General features: G+C 50.5%; 1 long non-coding RNA gene across 1 annotated transcript; it reads left to right on the top strand.

The window, feature by feature from the left end:
- Positions 1-1131: 1131 nt before the first annotated feature.
- On the top strand, positions 1132-26305 carry LOC134420586 (uncharacterized). The gene is made up of 3 exons (XR_010028397.1): positions 1132-1241; positions 19687-19812; positions 25404-26305. It is a non-coding gene; the product is annotated as an uncharacterized LOC134420586 (long non-coding RNA).
- Positions 26306-26600: the final 295 nt, after the last annotated feature.

The following is a 26600-nucleotide window of genomic DNA, read 5'->3' on the forward strand; positions in this document are numbered from 1 at the left end:
AGTCTTTGGTTAACTCAGGGCTCTTTTATAATCTACCGCCGGGAGGGGAGCAGGACAGCACATGGAGGGAACAGTGGAGAATAAATCCATTGAGAACAGGTACAGACAGCCCAGTTCTGAACAGCACAAACCGGTGCCAGCAGTGAGTGGGGCCCATTGTTTCAGGACTGGTTCCTATGGGAAACATCCCGCTTCCCATGGCTGACATCCCGCTCCAGTCAAGCCAGCACCCCGGGGTTAGAATTTGAAGGGTCTCAGTCTCAGTCCTAGGGGGGCCTTCAATCTCCGTCCTTGATGGCGGCTCTGAGGCAGATGAGGGATCTTGGACCGTCTCGTACAGACTGACATCCCAAAACATAGTAGTAATTATGCATTTCCCCTTAAAAATAAAATTTATGGAATTAGGAAAATTATAACTATTTTTTCTTATTTATAATAGTATTATTCTACATTTGGAATATGAAATTTTATTATTTATATTTAAAAATCCACAGCATTTTAGCAAGCAAAAAATTTATTGGTCATTAGTTCTAAGTAACACAATCCCCAACATTAATTCATTGAGAAGTGTGGCTATTGATTTTTCCTTCTTTATGCTAATCAGTCGTATTTTAAATCCTTTTGTTATCTTTTTTATAATTTTCACAGACGGGATAAAAGGGGCCACTTTGGGTCCCTGGAGACATTTCTGGGGCACATTTGGGGCAGTTTTGGGTCTGGAGAGGGAATTCAGAGAGAACTTGAGGGTCTGGAGGACACTTGGGGGGAGCCGAGTGGGCACTTGGAAGGGCACTCAGGGATTCTGAGGGACAGTTCGGGGTCCGGGGCAGCACTTGGGGATCCAGGGGGGCCCTTGGAGCTCAGGGAGGGGAATTTGGGGCCCTTCGGGATCCGGGGGGGCTCCTGGGGGGCTCCTCTGACGGGGCTCGCTGGGGCGCGGGGGCTGATGGGAGTTGGAAGCGCGGGGAGGGGGGGGGGGGGGGGGGGTGTCCAATGCAGTTTAACGGGGCCGTGGAGCATCACGGGAGTTCGAGACGCAGCTGCAAAGGCTCTCAGTGGGGCGCGGGGTGTGACGGGAGATAAAGTCCCGGCTGGAACAGCACTGGACATGCGCCGCGGAGCATGATGGGAGCTGTAGTCCCGGAAGTGACTCCAACGCTTTGTTTGGTGGTCCGGGAAGGCACTTGGCGGACCCCTCTGCATCCGAGCCGCGACTTCAGATCCTCGGGGGAGCGTAAACGGTTCGGGAGCGCTTGGAGGGGAGCTCGGGGAGCTCTAACCGGGCTCTTTAGGGCGGGGGCACTGCAGCAGTTTTAGGCGCGGGTCTGTGTTCTGAGGGGCTCTGGGGCCACGGCGGAGGAGAGGAGATGAATTTCCAGAAGCGGCTGTACCGGGCATGTGTGGGGTTGGGAGCACTCAGGGGATCCGGGGACGCTTTTGTGGGGGTCCAAAATGGGCGCTGAGGGGGCACTGAGGGATCCTGGAGGGTCTGGAGGACACTTAAGGGACAAAGGGGTGGCGGATCCTGGGGGTTCTGTCGAGCGCGGGGCATGACGGGCGTTGTAGTCCTGGCTCCAATGGGGCTCAATCGGGCCGCGGGGCATGACGGGAGTTGTGGCTACCGTAGGCACGGTCCCCGAGTCTCTGATCTCTGGCGCTGATTGGCTTCGGGCGGTGATGGGCGGGAGTCTCGGCAAATGGGATGCGGTGGAGGCGGGAACAGCCCATTCAACCTGTCCAGTCCCTCCCAGTACAGCCCAGTTCATCCCCCGTACAGACCAGTACAACCCCAGTACAGCCCTGTTTATCCGAAGTAGAACCCAGTACAACCCCAGTCCCTCCCAATACACCTGAGTTGATTCCCAGTCCCTCCCAGTTCCCTCCAGTGTAGTCCACAGGATGCCCCAGTGTCTCCAGTCTTCTCCGCAATGGCCCCACTGTCCCCAGTATGTCCCAGTATCCCCCAGTGTCACTCCCAGTATGTCCCAGTGTCTCCCACAGCGTTCCCAGTGTCCCCAGTATGTCCCAGTCCTTCCCAGTGTTTCCAAGGACAGTTTCATTTCTCACGGTGGCCGTGGCAGCCAAACCCAGCAGTGGAGTCAGTGCAGTGCCCATGGCCACAGCCCCTTGCAGGGGCCCAGTGCAGCTTGGGCTGATGATCCACCCTCACAGCTGGCCCAGGGCAGCTCTGCAGTGCCTTTGGTGGCACCTGGGGCTGGCACACACCTGAGCAGTGTGTCTGTTTGCAGTGGGAAACTCAGCAGTTTCAGATTGCTTAAAAAAACCCCAAAAAGTGAAAACCCCTCTTAGGCTGAGTGCAGCCAGCTCTGCAAGCACAGCAGGGCCCAGGGCAGTGAGGACAGACAGGATGGGGCTGGACAATGAGGAGCAAGGTTGTGCACACTGGGTCAGAGCTCCAGGCACAGCTTCTGTGAGCAGGCCAGAGCTGCTGAAGAGAGACCCTGGGTCAATATCAATCACAGAATGCTGCAATCACCTCTGCTCTAAAGAGAAATTTAATAAAAGACACTCTTTAAAATAGGAATGTATATTTTATTACTGCTCTTTGAAATCTTTCTCCATGATTGGACTAGGAAAACTTTAATGACCCTCTCAGGGCTTTGGTGTTGTTTACATCAGACTCAGTCCTTGACAGTGTCTTGAAAAAACTTCTCAACAACTCAAAGTTAAATTTAAACTCCAAATTTTCTTGAAGTTTTATGGCTCCTACTGAGGGCCACGACTGCCTGCCTCTGCCTGCCCACACAAAGGCTCCTGCTGGGGGCCATGCTGCACTACAGCCCTGCCCTGGCAGGGAAATTCCTTTCTGTTTGGGTCCTGTCTGTTTTCCCTATCTGCCCCTTGCATTAATTCTTTCTTTCTTTGGCTGTTCTGTATTGTGCCAAAAGGATCCACCATCTCTGAAACCTCCCTTCAATCCCTCCCAGGTCTCCTCTGCTGTCCTCAGTCTCCACTCCACTGAGCACAGAGCTGCTTTGTGCCTGTACATGAATTTGCTGTTTCAGAGGGTGTCATTTATTCAGGCCTGAGCTCTAGTGAGGGACAACTCCCAACCTCACATGGACATGTAATTCTACCAGTGTGTTGCTTATATACAGCCACTAAATGTGAATTACAATTTACCCATTTCCATAAAACCCACCCCAAGTTCCCAGATTCACTCCTTGTTTTCTCCATCCCTGCACCCCTGAGCCAGATGTTTTCTTCTTCTCTTCCACCCATTCCTGCTGGGAAAGCAGCCCCTGCATGCCTTGTTCCTGTGCTGAAAGTTCACAGGCAGGGTAAACATGGAATGAACCCTTTTGGTACCAGCTCCAGGCTTTGTGTGGGCAGGCAGAGGCAGGCAGGAGGCAGAGCTGTCAGCAAAGGAAGGGCCCAGCCAGGTGGGGCAGCCAGGGGATGCTGACAGCCTGCAGGGACAGAGGCGCAGGGCAGGGACACTGTGGGACAGCCTGGGCTGCACAGGGCACAGGGATGGGCAGCAGCTGCAAGACAGCCCTGCCAGAGCCAACTTGGGCAGCACTTTGGCCATGGCTGCTGGGCCTGGGCCTGAGGCAGGAGCAGGAGACAAGTGACCCTTGCAGGGCTGGGGCCTCATTGCCTCCTTGTCCCTGCTCAGCAGCCTGGCAGGGGCCGCCCCATGCCCCTGCCCTTGGCACTGCACAGCCCCACATGCCAGTGCCCATCCCGGGAAGAGCCCTGAGCAAGGAGGGAGGGACAGGATCTGCCTGGCCAGGGGCTGGGGCTCAGGCCTTGGCCCTTTGCATCCCTAAAACACATCCAGGTGTGCTCAGCACCAGAGACACCTTTGCCTTGTTTGTCCCCAGCTGTCACCACTGCCTCCAGTGTTCTGCTCTAACTGGAACCTGGGGACACTTTCACAAGAGTTATGTCCCTCAGTGGGCCCCATTTAAGTACAAGAAACTTCCATGTTTCAACTTAACTTCAAGCTCTTGAGAAGTTCTTTGAGCCCACTCAGAGGGACAGAATCTGATGCAAATAGCACCAAAGCCCCAGAGGATCATTAAAGTCCCTGTGCTGTGTCTGTGCTGCTGAGCTGGGCCGGGCTCCTGGCCCAGAGGCAGCTCCTGGCAAGGGCAGCGCTGCAGAGAGACAGCTCTGGCCAGGAGCAGCTCCTGTGCACAGCCCAGCAGGGCTGGGGCACTGCCAGGGCCCCTCAGGGACACCAGCAGGGCACAGACAGAGCTCACAGGGGCTCAGCACTGGCAGGGGCTGTGGGATGGCCCAGAGGGGGCTGTGTCACAGCAGCACCTCTGTGGCTGTGTCATAGAGGCACAGAGCAGCTGGGATGTCAGCAAGGGGCTGTGTGACAGCACAGAGTGCGCTGTGTGAGGTCACAGATTGGGCTGTGACACCACAGAGTTTGTTGTGTGAGGTCACTGAGCAGCTACAGCATCACACAGGGGATTCTATGAAATAACAGAGCAGGCTGTGACATCATGGCATGGCTGGATGTCATCATAGAGCCAGCAGTGAGGTCAAAGTGTGTGCTGTGAAATTACAGAGTGGCAGTATGACATCACAGGGAGGATTTTGTGACATCCCTGAGGGTGTGTAAGGTGTGAGGCCATAGAACAGATGCTGCAATCATAGAAGGTTGTTCTGTGGCATCACAGAGTGGGTTGTGACATCACTTGGTGGCTTGTAACATCATAGAGGAGGCTGTGATATCACAGAAAAGACTGTGACATCACATGGTGACTTTGTGACATCACAGCACCTTCTGTGACATCACAGTGCAGCTGCATGACATTCCAGGCTGACATCCCAGATTTGGTTCTGTGGCATCATAAGGGTGGTGTGTGACATCCCAGAGTGGGCTGTGACATCACAGGTAGCGGTGTGACATCACAGGGGGCTGTGTGACATCACAGGGGGCTGTGTGACATCACAGGGGGCTCTGTGACATCACAGGGCCTGTGTGACATCACAGATGGCTGTGTGACATCACAGGGACTGTGTGAGGTCACTGGGGAGGTCACTCTGCCCCGGCCCCCCTCACAGTTCCCCCCAGAGCAGTCCAACCCTGCTCGTGCACAGCGGGGTCCCCTGTCCCCCCGGGTCCCCCCGGGTCCCCCAGCCCCGCAGCCTCCCCCAGAGGATGTTCCACGAGATCGACCCCAGAGCCCGACACGGGGACAGGGGGCCGGGGCCCTGGGGGTGGCACAGGGGGATAGGGACCCCCCGGCAGTGTCCTCGTGTCCCCCAGGGCCAGAGCCTGGGCCAGGGCTACCAACAAGGCCTTGAGAGCACTGAAAAAATCCCCAGCAAGGGAACAGCAAAAACCAGATTGAATATTAAGGGACAGCAGCACAAAGTTCCTTGGCAAGAGTCACTCTGCTCCTGACTGACCAATTCAGGCACGCGAAGGAAATAAAGCAACAACAAAACCAAAAAAAGTCCAGGCAATCAAACCAGAAATTAACTGAGAACTGTCCCTCTGTGTGTATGACATAAGGATAATGAGGGTAAGGATAAAAGGAATGTGGCCCAAAAGCTTACAGAGGACAAACGTAACAGGACTTAACTTACACTTAACCTTAACTGATACCTTAAAAGAACAGCACTTAACAGTATTTGACCTAACTTATACCCATGACTTAGAAATTTAACAGAGGAATAACAGTTAACAATATTTAACTTACCTAATAACTTAAATTATACCTAACAACTTAGCAAAAGAACAACTCCTAGGAGCATTTAACTTCGTTTAGACCTTCTGACTAAACTGTACTTACTGATATCTGGATATCTGAGTGACTCAACTATCCAAGGCACTCAAGCCCCTCAGAGAGCAGCATTTCTGCCACATTTCCCCAGCACAGGCACTCCTGTGTGCACACAGGCACAAAGAGTCAGTGGAAGGCACCTGTGAGCAATTCCCCTGAGGGCAGGAAATGCTCACTGTGGATCCTTTGGTATCTCCCCAGCCGGCAAAGGGTTGAGGCTGGAGGAGTGGGGGGATCGGCCCAGGCTCCGTCGTTGTTGGGGATCCCCGAGTGCAGCAAACGGGAGAGTTCCCGGCTGGGAGAGGCCCCACTCAGAGGGAGTCGCTGGCCCAGGAGAGCTCCAAGGGCTCCTTTTGGAGCGCTGTTTGCAGGGCCCCAAGAGAGGGGCTTCAGTCCCAGGATTGGCTCATCCTGGCCGCACTTGGCACCAACAGCTTTCTTTGGCAGGGTGAGAACAGGGTGTGTGGTGCCACTGAGGGAACAAACACAGTTCCCAGGGCTACTCCTACAGAAAGCAGGAGCTGGTTGGGCAGCAGCAGTGCCTGGAGCAGACAGTGTTTGTGATGAGCTGCAGAGGGGCTGAGCCCAGGGGCTGTTGGCCAAGGCCGAGGCCCAAGGAGCATTTCTCAGCTGGCAGGGCGGCCTGAGAAGGGCAGGGGGGAATGCAGCAGCGCAGGCCCATGGAACCAAGGGACCATTGTGACACCGTGGGGCCCTGTGAGACCAAGGGACAATTGTGACACTGTGGGGCCCTGTGAGACCAAGGGACCATTGTGACACTGTGGGGCCTCATGGAATCATGGAGACCACTGTGACATTGCTGGGCCTCATGGAACAAGGGAATTGTAGTGATAGTGTGTGGCTCCATGAATGTAGGGATCATTGTGACACTGGCAGGCCCCATCAAACCAAGGGTCCACCGTGACTCTGTGGAGCCTCATGGAACCAGTGAGACCATTGTGACCCTGGGGTTCCTTACAGAACCAAGAGGACCATTGTGACACTGTGGGGCCTCATGAAACCAAGAGGCCTTTGTGATACTGCAGGGCTGCATGGAACCAACCATTGTGACATTGTGGGGCCTCGTGTCATAATTGGTCCCTTGTGACACTGTTGACCCAAAGGAGAACATTGTGACACTAGAAACTCCCAGGGTCCAAAGGGCCATTTTGACATTTCAGGGCTCATGGAACACAGGAGTCACGTGATATTGTGGGGCCTGGAGAGCTACGGAGACCATTGTGACACTGCAAAGCCTCATGGATTCGTTGGGACCATTGTGACACCACTGGGCCTTATGAAACCTATGGACCACTGTGACAATGCTGGACTTCATTGAACCAAGGGTCCATTGTGACACTGCAGGTCTTCTTGTAATCAACAGGCGATTGTGCCTGACTGGTCCAGATGACCTTGGCACATTGAGAGTCTCCTCATCTGCTATTGAAATACTGGGGCTCTGTGCTTTCCTTCTCATGGAAAAGAACTGGCCTTTTCCTCCAGACACCCATTGCCAGAATTGGGATTTCACCTCCAAAATTCCATTTATCCAGAGATTGTTCCAATAGGAAGATTGTCAGGACAAATCTGGCTGGTAATGGTTTCACAAGGGTCACCTTTCATCTGTCCCCAAAACTCTGGGGAAGGCTCTGTGCTTTCCTAACTTTGGGAAAGAACTGTCCTTCTAGTGCAGGTGCCCATGGCCGAGATTGGGATTTCACCTCCAACATTGTCCATTGTGACAGACTGGAGGAGATTGTTGGCTGAAAACATTTTGTTAGGGGTGGGGGGGAGGAAGGGGCAGGTCCAGCTATGCCTGGCCCTGGAACCCCAGCCCTGCCCTGCCCTGGAACCCCAATCCCCCCAGAGCCTCTATCCCAGCCCAGCAGTGGCTGCCAGTCCCTGGCACAGCACAGGCAATGCTCCACAGCCACCTCTGCAGCCCCAGCCCAGCTCCTGAGGGACCAAATGAGCCCAAGTCCCACCTGGGGAAAGGGCCCAGGGAGACAAAGGGGTATTGAAGGCTGACCACAAGGCAAGCACACATCTTGACCCTACCTCCTCTTGGAATTTCCATCTGAACACTGCTGGAATCCAGGAGTTGGTACCTCTGTTTGTGCTCCTCTGTATTTTTTTGCCTTTCCCTCTTTCTGTCATTTCCTTCCATTTCTGTCTTTTTGTAAATTTGAGTAATGTAAAATTCAAATAGCTTAGAGTTTGTGAAGTTGAATGGGCCAAGTCAGTGCTTTAAGAAGTGTTCTGTGTTGATTGAATGTCGTTTTAAACCAGTTGCTAAAATTTCTCTCATTTTGTGAAGTTACCAGCGAAGTCTGTTTTGTTGTTTTGGGGTCCTGAAAATCTCTTGCTGGTATTTCTCCAGTACATCCTACTCAGAGGACACAAACAATTGTAATTCCTTTTAAATGTCTCCTTGAGAGAGTTTTTTGGGGGATGGGAGTCAGGGCTTGTGTGTCCTGCTTGGCACAGCCCAGGCAGGGCTTTCCCAGCCACATTCCACACTCCATTTCCCAGCTGGAGCCGCTGCTGCCTCTGAGTTGTGCTGCCCCAGCCCCAGGGACGCTCTCCTTGTCTGCCCATTCACCCACGGTCTCTGGGCAGGGATGGCCTCAGTGGGGGCTGCTGACATCCTCAGCACCTTGGAGGCTGCTGCTGAATTTTCCTGCTCCAGAGGCTTGTTCAGCCTTCAGCTCTTGAGTGCAGGAATTCAGTGTCCCAGGGCTCATTAACATTCAGAACGCCTAACAAGCCAAGCCTCTGGGAATAATTTGATTTAATTTTCAAATCTTTTGTGGTTAATTAGACGAATTCCAGTAGTGTATTCAAGTTGAATAGATTCTATTTAAAGAGACAGTGAGAAAAGATTTCTTAGGTCCAAATTAGGTTTCTTCTCCCTGTTAATTTATTGATATGTGCAATCTCCAGCTGACACTGAATCCAAGTACCTCCTCTTGTAGTTTGGATAGACATGAAAGTCAAGACCCTTCACGGCTGACAATCAATCAGACTCTGTCCCTACCCCCACCCCACCATTTCCCCATCCCAGCCCTGGCACTCAGAGCAGCCTTGTGAAAATCTGAGCTCCCTCCAGCCCAGGCTGCACCTGCAGCTTTCAGCTCCTTGGCTCCAACTCCCACCTGCTTTCCTTGGAGAAGGAGCGGCCCGAGACACAGAGGGATGTTCATTTCTTGTCAGCCAACAAAGCCAGGGGAAGGCACAGCTCCATCCAATGCAAAAATCAGTCTTGTCCCTGGATCTACCCCGCACCTGATCCCCACAGCCTCTCCTGTTTCCTTCATCCCTCCTTTGCCAGGGACTTTCTGGGACAAGGGAGCTCTGCTCTGGCTATGGAGGAAGGTGGAAGTGCCACCACTGGAGTGGGAAGCACAGCTCATCAGGTTTGTGTCCTTTGGGGGTCAGGAACTGATGAGACTCAGAGGCACGGAAAGGTTCTCTTCATGGCCAACGGACCACAGTTAAACAGGACACAATTTAATAACAATCCCGCTCTTCCCTGAGCTATGTGCAACACCCCAGAAGCACCTGATGAGTCCACCATCCACAAGTGATTTCCATACTAAAAGTAATTTCAGACAAATGTGGTTCTGTGATAGATATAAGCACAATTAAGTTCTTGTATCAGGATGCTCATTCTGTAGTGGGGACAAAACAGCTCAAACAATTCCTGATTTGGAAAGCTTTCAGTGGTGAATGGAGAAGGGAAGTCAGGCTGCTTTTGGTGTTGAGGAAATGCTGAAACCAGCCTGACTCATTTCATCTCCTCATGTCCTGGCTGATCTCCCCTCTTTCCCCTTCCACCCATTGGCTTTTGTCTCCCCCCAGCAGCCTGTCAAGAGCCTGGCTCTGTGTTCTCCATCCCCTCCTCGCTGGCACTGCCAGGCTGGGATGAGGAGCCCCTCAGCCTTCCCTGCTGCGGGCTGGACCAGCCCAGCTCCCTCAGCCTCTGCTCACAGCCCAAGGGCTCCAGCCCCACCTTGGAGGCCCTTCCCAGACCCTGCTCCAGCTGCCAGACATCTTTCCTAGCCTGGGGAACCCAAGCCAGGCCACAGTGACCTGGATAATCCATGTCCTTGATGTCCTGGTCACACAGCCCTGGCCCCTTGTCCCCTGTCAGGCTCTGGGATGGATCCTGTGGAACATCCTTTGGTGGAGGCTGTGGCTCCAGGTGGGCCAGGGGGATCCCGGGGGACAGGGCCCCTGCTGGGCATGAACAGCATTGGAGTTCTTGGGAGAAACTGTGAGGGGGAGCTGGGGCAGAGTGACGAACCCAGTGACCTGACACAGCCCTGCTGGGATGTCACACAGCCCCTCTGGGATGTCACAGCCAACTCTGTGATTTCACAGCCCATTCTCCAATGCCGCACAGCTGGTCTCTGATGGTTGGTCACAGCTGGTCACAGCCAACTCTGTGATGTCACAGTCTGCTCTGTGATGTCAGACATCTGGCCTCTGATGTCACAGATGGCTCCGTGATGTCACAGGGGCAGTATATGATGTCATATTGCCCAAACACCTCACATAACCCACTCTGTGATTTCAAAGCCCACTCTGTCACCTCATGTTACCAGATGATAAATTGTCTACACCAGGTGAGCTCACACCTGGAGCTTGTTCTCCAAAACCCCAGGCCTGTGGAAACCACACAATCCCATTGTGTGAGAAGGGGAACTGGAAGTTCAGCAGCCTCAGTGTCCTGCCAGCTCAGCCAGGTGTCACAGACATCTTTTCATTAAAATCCTTTCATTAAGATTTTTCCTGCTGAAGCTGAGAAGTTTCAGCAACCAATGTAAACAATCATTATCTGCTGCTGTGCAGTGCAACAGGTGGATCCCTGATTGGTCTCCTGTGGATATTTGGATTTACTGACCAGTCACGGCAGAGCTGGCTCCCGCTCACTCTCTGAGACACAGATCTTTGTTATTCATTCTTTTTTTTCTATTCTTAGCTTAGCTAGCCTTCTGAGAACCTTTCTCTTCTATTTCTTTTAGTATAGTTATAATGTAGTATATATATCATAAAATAATAAATCAAGCCTTCTGATCATGGATCAACGTTCTCGCCTCTCTCTTCGCCTGCAACCCTTGTGACCAATGTCACAGCCAGTGCCACTGGAACATTGGGGTCCACGACCACCAGGGACCACCAGAGAGACCCCCCAGGACAGAAGAATGCATGGGTTAAGGGGAGGGGAAATATGTGAATGATTTTGGGGAAATGATTATCATATTTATGTTTAGTCCAGGAAAATCAATGAATATGTGTGCAATGTACAGAATATAAACAGAAACTTTCCTGTTCTCAGCATGCACGGCTTTGGGAGAAGCTCTCTCCCGTGCATCCAGCTGAATAAAGAATACTACTTCTTAATGCTACATTGGTGTTAAGGAGTTTTCCGTTTTACCAAATTTTTGGTAACACTCCCACTGCCAAGGAAAGCTCTGTCTGCTGCTGTTCACAAACAGAGAAGGGCTGGTGGCAGATGTGGGGGTCAGAGGTTGCCTGGGGCACAGTGACCATGAAATAATCAAGTTTTCAATGTTCTGTGAAAGAAGGAGGGGCAGCAAGAAAACTTCCACACTGGAATTAGGAAGGGCAGACTTTGGCCTGTTTAGGATGCCAATTTGGGGAGTACCAAATCAGGTAATGATTTTTTTTAAAGAGAAACAGCCCTTAAAAACAAAGGGGTCCAGGAAGGATGGACACATTTCAAGGAAGTAATCTTAAGGGGGAAGGAGCAGCCTGTCCCAGTGTGGCAAAAGATGAGCTAGTGAGGAAGATTACAGGCCTGGCTGCCAATGGAGCTTTTGTGGGAACTCAGGGGAAAAAAAGGACTGGCACTGCAGGAAGTGTTTAAGGATGTCGTTAGGTTAAACAGAAAGAAAAGCTGAGACATGAAAGCTCAATGAGAACTTAACCTGGCAGCTTCTGTAAATAAATACAAAATATTTTTATAGAAAAAGTTAAACCAAATGGAGGGATAAGGAGAACCTCTACTCTTTATTGGATGCAGTGGAGAATATAGTAACTAAAGATAAGGAAAAGGCAGAGCTACTTAACATCTTGTTTCTCTCAATTTTTAATATATGGACAGGTTTACCTAAGGACAAGTGCTCTCCGGAGCTAGTAGATAGGCACAGGGAGCAGAACAGCCCCCTGTAATCCAGGAGGAAGAAGCTGCCGACCTGCTGAGACACTCAGATGCTCACAGGTGTGTGGGATCAGATGGGATCCATCCTAGTGGGATGAGGGAGCTGTGGATCAGCTCCCCAAGCTGCTCTCCATCATTTACCATCAGTCCTGGCTCAGCAGAGAGGTTCCAGAGCACTGGAGGTGCCAGTGTGAGCCCATCCCCAAGAAGGGCTGGAAGGAGGAGCTGGGGAACTCCAGGCCTGTCAGCCTGACCTGGGTGCCCGGCAAGGTTATGGAACAGATCACCCTGAGTGCCATCACAGGGCGCCCACAGGATGGCCGAGGGGTCAGAGCCAGCCAGCGTGGATTTCAATATCTGCATTGATGATCTGCATGAGGGTATTGAGTCCAGCATCAGCAAATTCGCAGATGACACCAAACTGGGTGTGAGTGTGAATCTGCTGGAGGGCAGGAGGGCTCTGCAGAGGGCCTGGGACAGGCTGGATCCAGGGCCCAAACCCAACAAGGCCACGTTTAACAAGTCCAAGTGCCGGATCTTGAACTTTGGCCTGCAACAACTCCTGCAGTGCTACAGGCTGGGGACAGAGTGGCTGGACAGCAGCCAGGCAGAAAGGGACCTGCAGGGACTGATGGACAGCAGGCTGGACATGAGCCAGCAGTGTGCCCAGGTGGGCAAGGAGGCCAATGGCTCCTGGCTGGATCAGGAATGGTGTGGCCAGCAGGAGCAGGGCAGGGATTCCTCCCCTGTGCTCGGCACTGCCTGGGCAGCACCTTGAGCGCAGTGTCCAGTTGTGGCCTCCCAGTTTAGGAAGGACATGGAGAGGCTGGAGCGTGTCCAGAGAAGGACAACAAGGCTGGTGAGGGGCCTGCAGCAGAAGTGCTGTGGGGAGTGGCTGAGGGAGCTGGGGTTTTTTATTCCTGAGCAGAGGAGGCCCAGGGGCGACAAGGCGGTGTCAGGTCTCAGGTGATGATGATCTCCAAGGTCTTTCCCAGCCTTGCTGATTCTGGGATTCTCTGAAACCACCCTAAGAGCAGTTGCAGGGGGAGCCCTGGGCCTCCTCTTCAGAAGCTCCAGCTGCCCAGGTCCTTCAGCTTCTCCTTCCAGCCCCAAAGCCCATCCTGTCAGTCCTGCAGAGTCTCTGCAGCTCCTCCTCAGTGTCCAGAACAGGGAGCCCCAGAGCCAGACACAGCAGCCCAGATGTGCCCCCCTGGCCTGGGGTGCCGCTGGCAAGGGAGCAGCAGGAGGCACTGCAGGAGCCTGCAGACAATTCCTGCACTTGTAGGACGATCCTGCTGCCCAAGGGATGTTCCCATGGTGCCAAGTCAGGAACTGCAATGGGGAGTGGGGCCAGAGAGGAAAGGGCAAACGGGGATGGGCTGTTTGCAGAGGAGGGAACAGGGGTGGGCAAGAGGAAGAAATTTGTACAAGAAAAGAGTAAAGAAAGCAAAGGTGAAGCAAGGGAAATGCTCAGGGCAGTTTGGGGGTGGCTGCCAGGCAGCCCTTGCTCTGAGCAACAGCGTCTGCACTGGGACAGGAAACTCCCAGCTGATGGGAACAAACTTTCTGGCTGACTGCAGAGGCCAGGACAAAGCTGAGTGGTTTCCCTGGTGTCCCCCAGCCCTTGCTGGCCCCAGGGGCTGATGACATTTGTGCTCCCTCAGGTTCATGTCCCCACACCAACAGGATGGGGGTGCTCCCCCTGCTCTGTGCAATGCAAACAGGGGCTGCTGAGCCAGTGCTGCCGTGTCTGTGCCTGCAAGGATGGGGCACCTTTGTGAGCTGGGGGAGAGGCCAGGGCTGCAGAGGGGGGGATGTTGTTGGCAGCTCCATGAGGACGCTCTGGGACGCTGCCCTGGGCTCTCCAGCGCACTGGGGATGGATCAGCCCCTGCTCTGCTGCTCCTTCCCATCTGCCCCAGGGTCCTTGCAGAGCCCCAGCCATGCTGTTTGCCCCCAGCCTGCCCACGGCCAGCCTGGGGCTGCTCATGGTGATTTTCTGTGCTGAGCATTGGCCTGGCCATGTTCTTGGGAGAGCCTGGACAAGGAGCCTGGAGCCCCCAGGGCCTGGGCTGAGGCGTCAGCGCTGCCCCAGCAGTGCCCATGGCCTGTCCCTGCTGCAGCCCTGGCACTGCCACCCCCAGGGCTGTGCCCGGCCATGAGAGCACTCAGGTCCTGCAGCAACACCAGGGCCACCAGGGCAGTGGGGCAGGGCCACGGCAGCAGCACTGGCAACACCAAGTTGCTGTGCCAGCACTGATCTGCCCCAGCTCTGCACACAGACATTGCTGCTGCAGCTCCAGAAAAGGCAACAATAGGGGGATCTCCTGTGAAAACTCTGCTGTGAGATCGTTTATCTCCTTTAAAGCCACCAAGAGACCAGCTCCTCATTGACACAGTAATGAGGCCATAGGGAAGACTAGAGAAACGAAATAAGAAATTGCAGAAATATGGCCTTGGTTTAGGGAGAATGTTAAAAAATGAAAACAAAATAAAAAACATAACCAATCCAACAAGTAGTATCAAAGATAACTTTTATTTCAAGAGATATGCAGAAATTGGCAACCAGTTTAAACTTTCCTAAATGGTCCACTCATCAGTGTCCACACTGCAGCCTTGAGCTCCTGGTTCCTCAGGCTGTAGATGAGGGGGTTAAGTACTGGAGGCACCACCGAGTACAGAACTGACATGGCGAGATCTAGGGGTGGGGAGGAGATGGAGGGGGGCTTCAGGTAGGCAAAAAAGCCACTGCTGATAAACAGGGAGAACACAGCCAGGTGAGGGAGGCAGGTGGAAAAGGCTTTGTGCCGTCCTTGCTCAGAGGGGATCCTCAGCACAGCCCTGAAGATCTGCACATAGGAGAAAACAATGAACACAAAACAACCAAAACTTAAACAGACACCAAGCAATGAAATCTGAATATTTCGGAAGGTGGAGTGTGAGCAGGAGAGCTTGAGGATCTGTGGGATATCACAGAAGAACTGGCCCAGGGCATTGCCATGGCACAGGGACAGGGAAAATGTATTGGCTGTGTGCAGCAGTGAATAGAGGAAGGCACTGGCCCAGGCAGCCGCTGCCATGTGGGCACAAGCTCTGCTGCCCAGGAGGTTCCCGTAGTGCAGGGGTTTGCAGATGGACACGTAGCGGTCGTAGCACATGACGGTCAGAAGGGAAAACTCTGCTGAAATGAAGAAGATAAAGAAAAAGAGCTGTGCAGCACATCCTGAGTAGGAGATGTCCCTGGTGTCCCAGAGGGAATTGTGCATGGCTTTGGGGACAGTGGTGTAGATCATGCCCAGGTCACTGAGGGCCAGGTTGAGCAGGAAGAAGAACATGGGCGTGTGCAGGTGGTGGCTGCAGGCTACGGTGCTGATGATGAGGCCGTTGCCCAGGAGGGCAGCCAGGGAGATGCCCAGCAAGAGGCAGAAGTGCAGGAGCTGCAGCTGCTGCGTGTCTGCCAATGCCAGCAGGAGGAAGTGCCTGATGGAGCTGCTGTTCAACATTCCTAACTCTGGGCATTGTGGACTGTAGAAACAAGACATTGAAAAGCTGAGACCAAGCTCTTGGATTCAACCCTATGGGGCATTTTAGGAATTCTCTCAAAGCTACTTCTTTACCTGTGGGGAAACTTCACTCAATATGTATTTTCTTGAGCTTGGGTTTATGCTCCTGAGTTACTGATTCATCTTAAGCACTGCTCTCAGCCTGAACCCTTGGGAAGCCCACAGGGAAAACAGGGCTCCCTCTGCCCCATTGCAGTCAGACCTGCTGGTCCCCACACCGGCGCACTTTGCCCATTCCACCTCCCTCTAGTTCAGGGTGATCCAACATCAACTGAGCTTGAAAAATAAGTCGAGTTTTTAAAGATTACAGTTTAAAAGTCAATTTCTCTAAGCCCTTCTGTCTTTCCCTACACAGCTGGGCAGGGAGGGATGCCAAGGGTTGGTCTGGCTCTCTGCTGCCTCGAGTTGTGCCTACTGGGAGCTGTTTCTCTCTATCCAAGCCTTGTCCCTGCCAGTGCTGCCAGAGCCCAGCCCAGCCCTGGGGGCTCAGCTCTGCCCTGCAGACCCCTCCCAGCACAGAGCACTATCCAGGGGCATCTCCCTGGCAGCAGGGCCTTAAGGGCAGGCAGGACAAACAGAGATGCTGCAAGCCAAGGAGCTGCTGCTGCTGTCTGTAGGGAGAGGAGGCTGAGCAGGCACTTTCTGAGGGAGATGTGAGCCCCATCTGCTGATACCCAGGGTGACAGTGCAGGAGTGTCAGTGACACAGCCAAAGATGACAGCCCCTTTCCCTTCCCTTTAGGAGAAAGCTGAGAGCAACCCTGGCCATGCAGCACCATCTCCAGAGCAGGAGGAATCTGCCCTGATGGGGGTGGCTCCTTCCACTTCCAACTTCTCCCCTGCAGCGTCCATGGGGAGCTGCCAGGCAGTCTGAGAGCTGCCCCTGGCAGGTGGCACATGCCCTGGGCTGGCCAAGAGCCCTGAGGGCTGCAGGAGCTGCTCTGCAGGACAGCCCTGGGCAGCCCTGGCTGCAGCCCCAGCTTCACCCCCTGCAGCCGTCCCTGGCAGCAGGAGCCGTCCTGCCCTGTCCCTCTGACGGTGCCCAGGGCAGCCCTGCCCTGCAGCACATCCTCCTCCTGTTCCTCCTGTGCCACAGAGAAACTGGGAGAATCCTCCTGACACATCCCCCAGGCTGTGGGGTGTGCTGGCTTCAGGAGATCCCTCCAGGAGCACAGGGGACATTGCCCTGCACCCACACACTCACCATGCACAGGGCTGTGAAAATGTTTCCCCAAGTGAAGTCTCAGCTCAATGTCTTCCCAATCTTGATTGCCTTCAGCCTGTCTCTGCCTGGCTCCTGTCCCCTCAGTGCCTGCAGGCAGAGCCTTCAGCCTCGCTGTGCTGGGAGAGGAGCTGGCCCTGGGAAGAGCTGTTCCTTTAAAGCTCAGCAGCACAGACACAGCCCAAGGACTTTAATGAACCTCTTGGGACTTTGGTGTTCTTTACATCAGATTTAGTCCCTGAGAGAGTGCTTAAAAACTTCTCAAGAACTCAAAATTAAATTGAAACTCTGAAACTTCTTGAAGTTTTAATGGTTCCCACTGAGGAACACGACTGAGAAAGTGTCCCCAAGTTCCAGTTAGTGCACAACACTGGAGGCAGTGATGACAGCTGGGGACAAACAAGGCAAAGGTGTCTCTGGTGCTGAGCAAAGCTGGATGTGTTTTAGGGATGCAAAGGGCCAAGGCCTGAGCCCCAGCCCCTGACCAGGTAGATCCTGTCCCTCCCTCCTTGCTCAGGGTTCTTCCCGGGATGGGCACTGGCATGTGGGGATGTGCAATGGCAAGGGTAGGAGCATGGGGCGGCCCCTGCCAGGCTGCTGAGCAGGGACAAGGAGGCAATGAGGCCCCAGCCCTGCAAGGGTCACTTGTCTCCTGCTCCTGCCTCAGGCCCAGGCCCAGCAGCCATGGCCAAAGTGCTGCCCAAGTTGGCTCTGGCAGGGCTGTCTTGCAGCTGCTGCCCATCCCTGTGCCCTGTGCAGCCCAGGCTGTGCTACAATGTCCCTGCCCTGCGCCTCTGTCCCTGCAGGCTGTCGGCATCCCCCGGCTGCCCCACCTGGCTGGGCCCTTCCTTTGCTGACAGCTCTGCCTCCTGCCTGCCTCTGCCTGCCCACACAAAGCCTTGGGCTGCTTCAGGGTCCTGCTGCGGATGTGCTGCACCACAGCCCTGCCCAGGGAGGGAAATTCCTTTCTCCTTGTTCCCAAACTGCGCCTCCCCAGCCACCCTTGGCATTGATTTTTTCTATTCAGGCTTTTCTCTGCTTTGTCAGAATTATTCACCAACTCTGAAAGCACCCTTCAGTCCCTGCCAGGGCTCTCCTCTGCTGTCCTCAGTTTCCACCCCACTCAGCACAGAGCTTCTTTAGCCCTATACAATGCTCATGTGCTAGAGGCTAGGGTGCCTGGACAAGAGGCACAGTTCTTTTCTACAGGAAGGAACCCACAGAGCCCCAGGGTTTTGAAGGAAGATCAGAGGCAGTCACCAGAGGCCAACGCCAGCCAGACCTGTCTTTCCTTACAGCTTTTGTCTGAAAACAACCCTTGGATATTTGTGGAGTTTTGGAGGTGGAATTCCATTTAAGCCATGATTGCTTGGAACAGAATGGCAGTTCTCCACAGGAAGGAAAGGGCAGAGCCCCAGTGTTTCAAAGGCTGATTAGAGGCAGACTCAAGGAGGCCAAGGCCAGCCAGACCTGTTTGTCTTGGCAACTTTTGTCTGGGAGCAGTCCTTGGGTAGATAGATCTTGGGAGGCCAAATTCCAGTTTTGTCCATGAGCACCAGGACAAGAATGACAGTTCTTCTCCATAGGAAGGAAAGTACAGAGCCCCAGAGTTTCAAAGGCAGATGAAAGCTGGCCCTCAGGAAGCCAAGGAAACCTAGACAGTCCTGGCAGCTTTTGTCTGGGAGCTGTCCTTGGATATAAGGAATTTTGGAGGCAGATTCCCAATTTCAGCTATGAACACCTGCACTTGAAAGATGATTTTTCCATGGAAAAAAAAACACAGACCCCCAGTGTTTTGAAGGCAGATAAGAGGTGGCCCCCAAGATGCCAAAGCCATCCAGAGCTGTCTGTTCTGGCAGGCTTCATACAGGAATCATCCTTTGATATAACTGAATTTGGTCGTGGATTCCCAATTTCAGCCATGAACCCCTGGAGGAGTGGAAGAGTTCTTTCCCACAGGAAGGAAAGCACAGAAGTCCAGGGTTTTAGGGGCAGATGAGAACCAACCCTCAACATGCCAAGGTCAGCTGGACCAGTCAGGCCAAGCCAACCAGAACTTTTCCATGTTCTTGGATCCTTGGGGCCCTGCAGCATCACAATTGCCCATTGGTTCCATGAGGCCCCGTAGTATCACAACAGATCTTTGTTTCCCCAAGTCCAGTGATGTCACAATGGTCTCTTTGGGTCCCCACTGGCACAATGGCCCCTTGCTTCCATGAGGCCTTGCAGTGTCAAAATAGTTTCCTTGGTTCCAGGGCACTGTGCAGAGTACCACAATGGCCCCTTGGTTCTGTTGGGCTCCCCAGGATCACAATGAACCCCTGGTTCCAAAAGGCATGGCTGTGGCACACTGGCCTCTTGCTTCCATGAAATCTTGCAGTGTCACAATTGCTTTGGTTTTATGAGACCCTGTGGTGTCACACTGGCCCCTTGGTGCCATGGGGACTCAGAGTGCCAGAATAGTCTCATTGCTTTTATGAGGCCCTGCAGTGTCACAAAGAGTTCCTTGGTTCTAAGACAGAGTAAAGATCCATTCTGAATTAGGTGAAGTGTCTAAGAGAGGTGAAAAGTCTGTGAGGCCAAAGCTGAAGGAAGAACTCGCATGCTGAGACAGCAAGGAGACAGAGAAAAAAAAACAGAAAAGACCACAAGGTCGATTTGCCCCCAACTTAGAAATTCCTTTGATAAAGAAGAACTGGTGCTAAATGTCACAGGGAATGAATATGTATGAACTTATTGTGAAACTGTATGCATATGCATTTGGAAGGGGGATAAAAGAAGACCCGAGGTCTTCAGAAGTACGCATGCCTTGTTGGGGGACTTGCATCCGGCACGTGTCGTAATAAAAGCATACCGGGCTTTACAACTTCTATAAAGTTGTGAGGTTTCTTCTTTTCTCCGCAAAACATTATGGCGACCCAGATGGAACTTCTCTCTCCCCGCAGGGGCAGGGGGGATAGACGGACCTCCAAGGTGCACCCTAGGATTTTTTTCCTGGTGGGGCTCCACTCATCTCAACTTTCCACCTGCGAGGACAGACAAGGACCTGCTGGCCTGCGGAGGAAGATACAGTATGTACTGAGGGCCCCCGGGGGAGGGAAAGGAGAGCAAGGGAGTAAACCACCCAGAGACGTCTGGGTTCAGCTGATAGAGCAGCTGTATTAGAGATGGGGTTCATCGTTCTGATAGAGCAGACCGCAAGCGGTTCTGGGGGTGAGCTGGGTGAACCCGTGTATGTGTGTGTTGGGGGTTCATTGTTTTGGTAGAGCGGAACTGCTAGAGGCTCTGGGGGTGAGCTGGGTGAACCCGTTGGGGGTTCATAGTTCTGATAGAGCGGAACTGCTGAGCCCGTGTGTGTTTTGTTTGTGTGTGTGTGTGATGTCCGGACACTGTGTTGCTGTATGGTTAATGTGTGCATTGTGTGGTCAGTGCACTGTGTATGTAATTGTGCAAGTGTTTAAGTGTATGGTGTATAAAAGAGAGTAGATCTACAGGGCCCTACAGTGCGGCGGTGGGTACTACCCATGTTTGAAGCAGCCGAGTGAGGCCTGAGGCACCAGCTGCAGCAGGCTGCAGGGGCAGGGAGAGAAGTGTCCCGCGGAGAAGCGAGTGGAGGAGTGTCACTGATGGTATTTATCGTGTTTAAATGTAGTGATTTGTGTAGATTTGGTACATTTTAACCGTGAGTACGAGCTCAGAGAGTTCCTTTGCCGTTTGGACTTGTTCTCTAGACTGTGTGCTGTTATTCTGATTGTGTCCAGGAAAAACTGATGTGAGTAAATGCCGAATTATGTTATGCTGTGTTGTGTTGAGAAAAGTGAGCACTTTGAGAAATATGCCCTTTCCCAGTGATTTTGTGTGGTGATTTTCTTCCGCTGCATTGTGGTAATTTGATTCTCAGATTGTATAGTGGTGTTTGTGGAGATTTTAAGATTTTGTTGCAACAAGAGCAGCATTTTGCACAGGAGAACTATAGTACGGTGATTTATGCTTACCTACGATAAAGCGAGTTAAAGGAATTCCAAGAATTCTCCCCCTTACAGCAACTCAAGCCTTGGCTTTAGTGAATTTGAGATAAAGGGTGGGGAGGGTGCATGTGTCTGTGAGCATATCAGAGTTTTGGCTGTGACTAGCACAGCCTTTTTGCAAAGCAGTAAAACAAGTGTAAGTAGACACAGTGATGAATTAGATTGTACAAGAAGAGAACTAGAAAAGACTGATATTTTGTAAAACAGAGTTTATATAGAAGAGGTGAATGAGATGAATTAGTTGATGAGACTTATGAGGTTTATGAGACTTCAGCTGGTATTGCAGTAAGTCTGGACTGGAAACAATCTGCTCTAGGGATTTAAAGTTCTCTGTAACAAACAGAATAGCCTGCCTTTGTGGGCAGTTTCGGGGAGCCTTTGGTGCATCAAGAGGCTAGCGTGCTGTGTGAGGTGACGGTTGCTGTCCCCTGGGCACAGGGACAGCTCTGGCTGGGGAAGTGTTCTCTCCAGGGAACAGGAGAATGGCCTGGGGGCAAAAGCTGGATGTGCAGGTATTATTGCAGTGCGGTGTTTATGAGAAACACTGGTTTTGCTGTTTTGCTGTTCTAATAAGTGTCAGGGCACATGCACTGAGTGTAAATTAGAGGTTTCTGGTCTAGCGGATTCAGAACCTAAGGTCTTAGAGCTTGTGTGTAAGAATCACATCTGATACCTGCCACCTGGAGCTGTGTGTGTGTAGGAGGAAAATTGAGAAACTACTGTGAAGGTCTGTAAAAAGGTTTGAGTGGAAGCGAGATAGGGCAAGGAGAAATAAATAATGAGAACTGACCAGAGCAAACACAAACAGGTTCCTAAATTAGCCCCTTTTGGGAGGGGCTCACTGGGAGGAGGTTGCCAGTAAGAGCAGCTCAGAAAATAAAAAGATTTATAATACTTCATTGCTGTTAGTACTGTTTTAAAATAGGAAGATAAACGGGATAGAGGTTTTGTATGCTGAAATGTCTTTTTGTTTTAAGAAATCACCCAGAATGGCAAAGAGACTGTGAGATCAGACCGCTCTCTAGTCTTGGCCCTTGAAAAGGAAAACAAGGCAAAGAGAAAGCAAATCAAACATGTTGTTCAGCATGCAGCATAAGATAGCAACGTATGAAATCAGACAAAGATTATCATGCTAAAATGCAAAGCAATCACAGTTTGCAAAATGAGTACATATGATTTGCTAAAGGCTCCCCCCAAGGTAAGGGAGGAAGGATAAAGATGACCTCCCCAAAAGGGAAGAATTTTTGTCGGCACAAGGATCATACATTCAGTTTTAAATAAAGCTTTAGTACCTGTGGAGAATGTTTATATTGTAGTGTAGGGAATGAAACAACTGGCCAGTCTGAGAAAGCATACTTGTGCAAACCTTTAAAGTAACATGTGTACTATGTGTACCTAAAAGCTTTTGTACAATTCGCTCAATTTGCTAAACATTCTCAAATGAGAAAGGTTACTCTGGAGGCAAATGATATAAAGATGTTAGGCTTAACATTAACAGGCACTGAAATTAAGAAAGACATTAGTAAGGAGATATTAGAATAAGTAAATAAGTGTTTTCAAGAGTATGGGCCTCTACTGTACCAGGGAGAGTGAAAGATGCTCCCCCATGAGCATCAAGCTTAAGGAAAGAACACAACTAGTGAGAACTGAGTAGTACCCTCAAAAGGAAGATAAGGAAGGAATCAGCCCAATAACTGATAGTACTGGATTAAGGGCTGTTAATAAGATAACACAAAATTTATACCCTGTGGTAGCAAATCCATATACCTTACTAACTTGTTTAACACCTGAGCTAACCTGGTTCACTGTTTTAGGCCTAAGAGATGCCTTCTTTTGCCTCCCTATCCACGAAGCCAACCAGAAAATTTTTGCATTCAAACTCAAGCTCACATAGTCCATGTGCCTGAAGGCTTCAAAATTCCCCACTCCGATTAGAGAACAGCTTGCAAAGACCCAGAGTCCCGGGAGGCTGTTGCAGTACGTAGACGATCTTCTAGTAGCCACTCAGACGAGAGAAGCAAGAGAAGCCTGAACAGTAAGCCTTTTGAATTTCCTAAGACTCCAAAGATGCAGAGTCTCAAAGAAAAAAGCACAAGTAGTCGAACAGAAAGTAATCTACCTGGGGTAAGAAGTGAGTGCTGAGCAGCAGACTTTAAGGCAGAGAAGCCGTATGCCAAACCCTGAAACCCCAGACAACGAAAGAACTCCGAACCTTCTTAGGCATGGCAGGGTAGTGCCAGCTGTGAGTTTATAATTATGGACTGTTCCCCAGACACCTCTATGCTCTTATTGCCAATGGAAACAGAGATCTCCAGTAGACAAGAGACGCCACACGGGCCTTTCGCCAGCTAGAGAGAGTGCCCTCATGTCGGCTCAGCTTTGAAACTTCCAGATGTAAGTAAAGCATTCTTTCTATTTTTCCATGCAAGGAATTGCCCTGAGAATATTGGCTCAAGACTTAAGTCCATGCCGGAGGGCAGTTGCTTACTTTTCTAAGCTACTAGATGCAACAGCCAAAAGATGGCCAGGTTGCCTCAGAGCTGTAGCAGCAGTCGTGCTGAATATTCAAGAGGCATGCAAGTTTACCCTGGGACAAAAATGACTGTGCTAGTGTCCCACACAGTGTCCACAGCACTGGAAGTAAAGGGTGGCCACTGGCTTTCACCACAGAGGTTTCTAAAATGCCAGGCCATCATGGTAGAGCAAGACAATGTAGAGGTAGTGGTGACTAATATTGTCAACCCAGCTTCTTTTCTCAGTGGAATCAAAGAGAAGCAGTTCACATATAGTTGCCAGTCTCTATAGTTGCCTAGAGACCATTGAAGCTACCTACTCCAGCCGCCCAGACTTAAAGGACACTCCTCCGGACAATGCAGAGACCTAGTTCACTGACAAGAAAGTGACATGTGTCGACGGAAGGGAACCAGGACATCAGTTTGATCATCACAGGCTCGATTTGATTGATCAGTACGGCGGGTTAAATACAGTTAATAATGAGCTTCATACATATTGCAAAAGTTGAGCTCAGGATTGGTCAGTTACATATCAGCACCTACACCTACTTCTACATTCCTATGGTTCTACTTTTGATACTTTCTACATATTCTTAGGATATATTCAGGACTAATCTCAACTCCCTATCCTCATGTTGCAGCAAGGTCACTGCTGACTTTTCCTTTCAGCTTGCTGACTGCTGACTTTTCTCCTTCAGCTTAACCAGCAGCATTATGTCAGTATGGCCTTTCTCAGCTAACCAATTATTAATAATACTCTCCACAGACATGCAAAGTTCACAGTGACTGCCTGCAGAGAAGTAATAGAGTCTAGACCCTTACCAACAGGTACCTCTGCACAGAATGCTGAGATAAATGCATAGGCCCATGCTTTAGAAACAGCAAAAGGCATTCAGAGTCGTGCATGCACGTGGAGCCATCTGGAAGGAGAGGAGACTGCTGACCTCACAGAGAAAGAAGAGACAATCCAGCTGCTGGAAGCAGTTCAGCTACCTGAAAAAGCATATTAAGGCACACCAGAGAGTGAGCTTAAAATTAGAAGAAAGAAATAAGCTAGCAGATAGAGAGGGAAAGAAAGCAGCAAAGAGTGAGGTACAGATTTTCCTTGAAAGTAAGCCATAATACAATAATACTAATCAAAAGAGATGTACAACTGCAAGGGGTGGGCTACCATTGAAAGAGAGCTAGTAATCCCTTCCCATTTTCGTGGTTACTAGTGAAAGAAGGGCACTAGAAAACACACTAGAGCCTAACTACTTAAAAGCCTTTTATAGAGTGTGGCTCCTTTTTCAAAATGACCAAGGCTGCCAGTGGTACAGAGTGCATTGAAATGAAGTGTTGACTTTGAAGTAGTAATTTCCACAGGCTTTCTAGAACACACATCTGATTGAAAGAATTGTTGTATCGTTGTCAAGAATTTATATGCCACTATCACTCAGGTGAGCCGACAGTGTGATCCTTGCCTCCAGACTAACCCCAAATACCCCCTGGCCAAAACTCAGTCAGACTGGGAGAGGCCATGGGCCTGTACAGCAGTGGCAAATTACCTTTTCAGAACTCCCAAGGAAAGGGGGGTATCAGTATTTACTGGTATTAATAGATACATTTTCAGGGTGGCCAGAAACATTCCCCACCAGAACTGTCAAAGCTCAAGAGGTGACCAGATTATTTTTACAAGAAATAATACCACGCTTCAGAGTTCCAGCCACGATATCCTCAGATAAAGAATCACATTTCATTTCCAAAATAGTGCAACAGATTAGTAGCCATCTAAGCATAGATCAGGAACTTCACACCCCATACCACCCCCAATCAAGCAGCCAGGTAGAGAGAATGAATCATTTGATTAAGCAGCAAATCATAAGACTGGGGCAAGAAGTTAATCTACCCTAGCCCAAGCTCTTCCACTAGCACTATTGCAAATTCAAACTAAACCTTGAGCCAAAGGAATGCTGAGTCCTTTTAGAATGCCTTATAGAAGACCATATAGAATACAAAGAGAATGTCCAGAATGTCCACCTACATAGTGTCTTTAAGCAAACAGCTCAGAGAAATTGAGAAACATGTGGCTGGAACTTGGAGCAAAGAGTTAGATAGCCTAGAGATAATGTATATGGTAAGTCTCTTACAGAGAAGACTTCGAAACCACAGTGGGAGAGACCACTGCAAGTACTTCTCACCACCTTCACTGCAATCAAAATCAAAGAGCAAAACGCCTAAATTCATCACTCTCGGGTGAAGAAGGCCCAGAAACACCTTGAGGAGTGACGCCAGGAGAAAATGAACTGAGACTAAAACTTACTCGAGCATAATGAGTATATTGCGGTCGAAAGTAGCTCATATTTTAGTTTGTAGAATTGTTTTGTGTGTAATCATAACTGAAGTTTTAGAACTTGAGAGTACCTTTATTCAGAGCAATGCTGAATAGCCTTAGTCCCAAGCGTTTAATCAGTATACTAGATCCATGAGAAAACCTTCTGAGATAAAAGATTTAAACCTATCCAGTGTAGTAATTCATAGAGATCAAATATATGAAGAGCAAGAATAGCAAAAACAGAAACTGTGGACACTTCAAGAGATTAGAAGAGAAGAAATCAAAGTAAAGTGCCAAATGATAAATGAGACGGCTTATGAAAGACCAAATGAAATTAGTGTCTCAACCTCTCCTAGTGCATATAAACACCAAAAAAATCTGTGATAGCCTAAATGAATCAGACTGCTAGTGTAATTTCACCTTAATACAGCCTGTAGAAATAACTTGCCTTTGGGCACACAAAGATATCGGGCTTTCATTTAAATTCAAAATAGACACTACACCTTTTACCACAGAAGGACCCTATACAGCCCACACCAAGACTCAAATAGTTGAGACTCAACCCAAACTTGAACCTGAAGTGTATAGAATAAGCCCCTATGTAGTAAAGAATGTGAGTGAGCAACAACTATTATTCAATCCAGAATGGTCTCTCAAACGTGTGGTGTTGATAATGCAAATTAACATCTCAAAAATCCAACCAGCCTGCTCCTCCTTCCTAAAAACTTCCTTTGAGAGCTGGACAACATGGTTGCAAAAACAGGCATACCTCAAGAGCAGAACAAAAAAGGATCTAACTAGCATATTAAAGACAAGATTAAGAGTTTTAAATAAAGTTGTATACAAGCACAGTTATAGATGCAAGCAACAGCAGCTCTGATTATATGAGAAAGGAGTGAAGGTAATTTTCCAGCTGAAATTCAAGAAATTGTGTAAAATAATGCAATTGATGTTGAAAAGAAGTTTCAATCCTAGTAGACTACAGTGAATTTCACCTATGATCC

This window comes from Melospiza melodia, chromosome 7 (genome assembly GCF_035770615.1).
Source record: "Melospiza melodia melodia isolate bMelMel2 chromosome 7, bMelMel2.pri, whole genome shotgun sequence".
NCBI classification, from domain to species: domain Eukaryota; kingdom Metazoa; phylum Chordata; class Aves; order Passeriformes; family Passerellidae; genus Melospiza; species Melospiza melodia.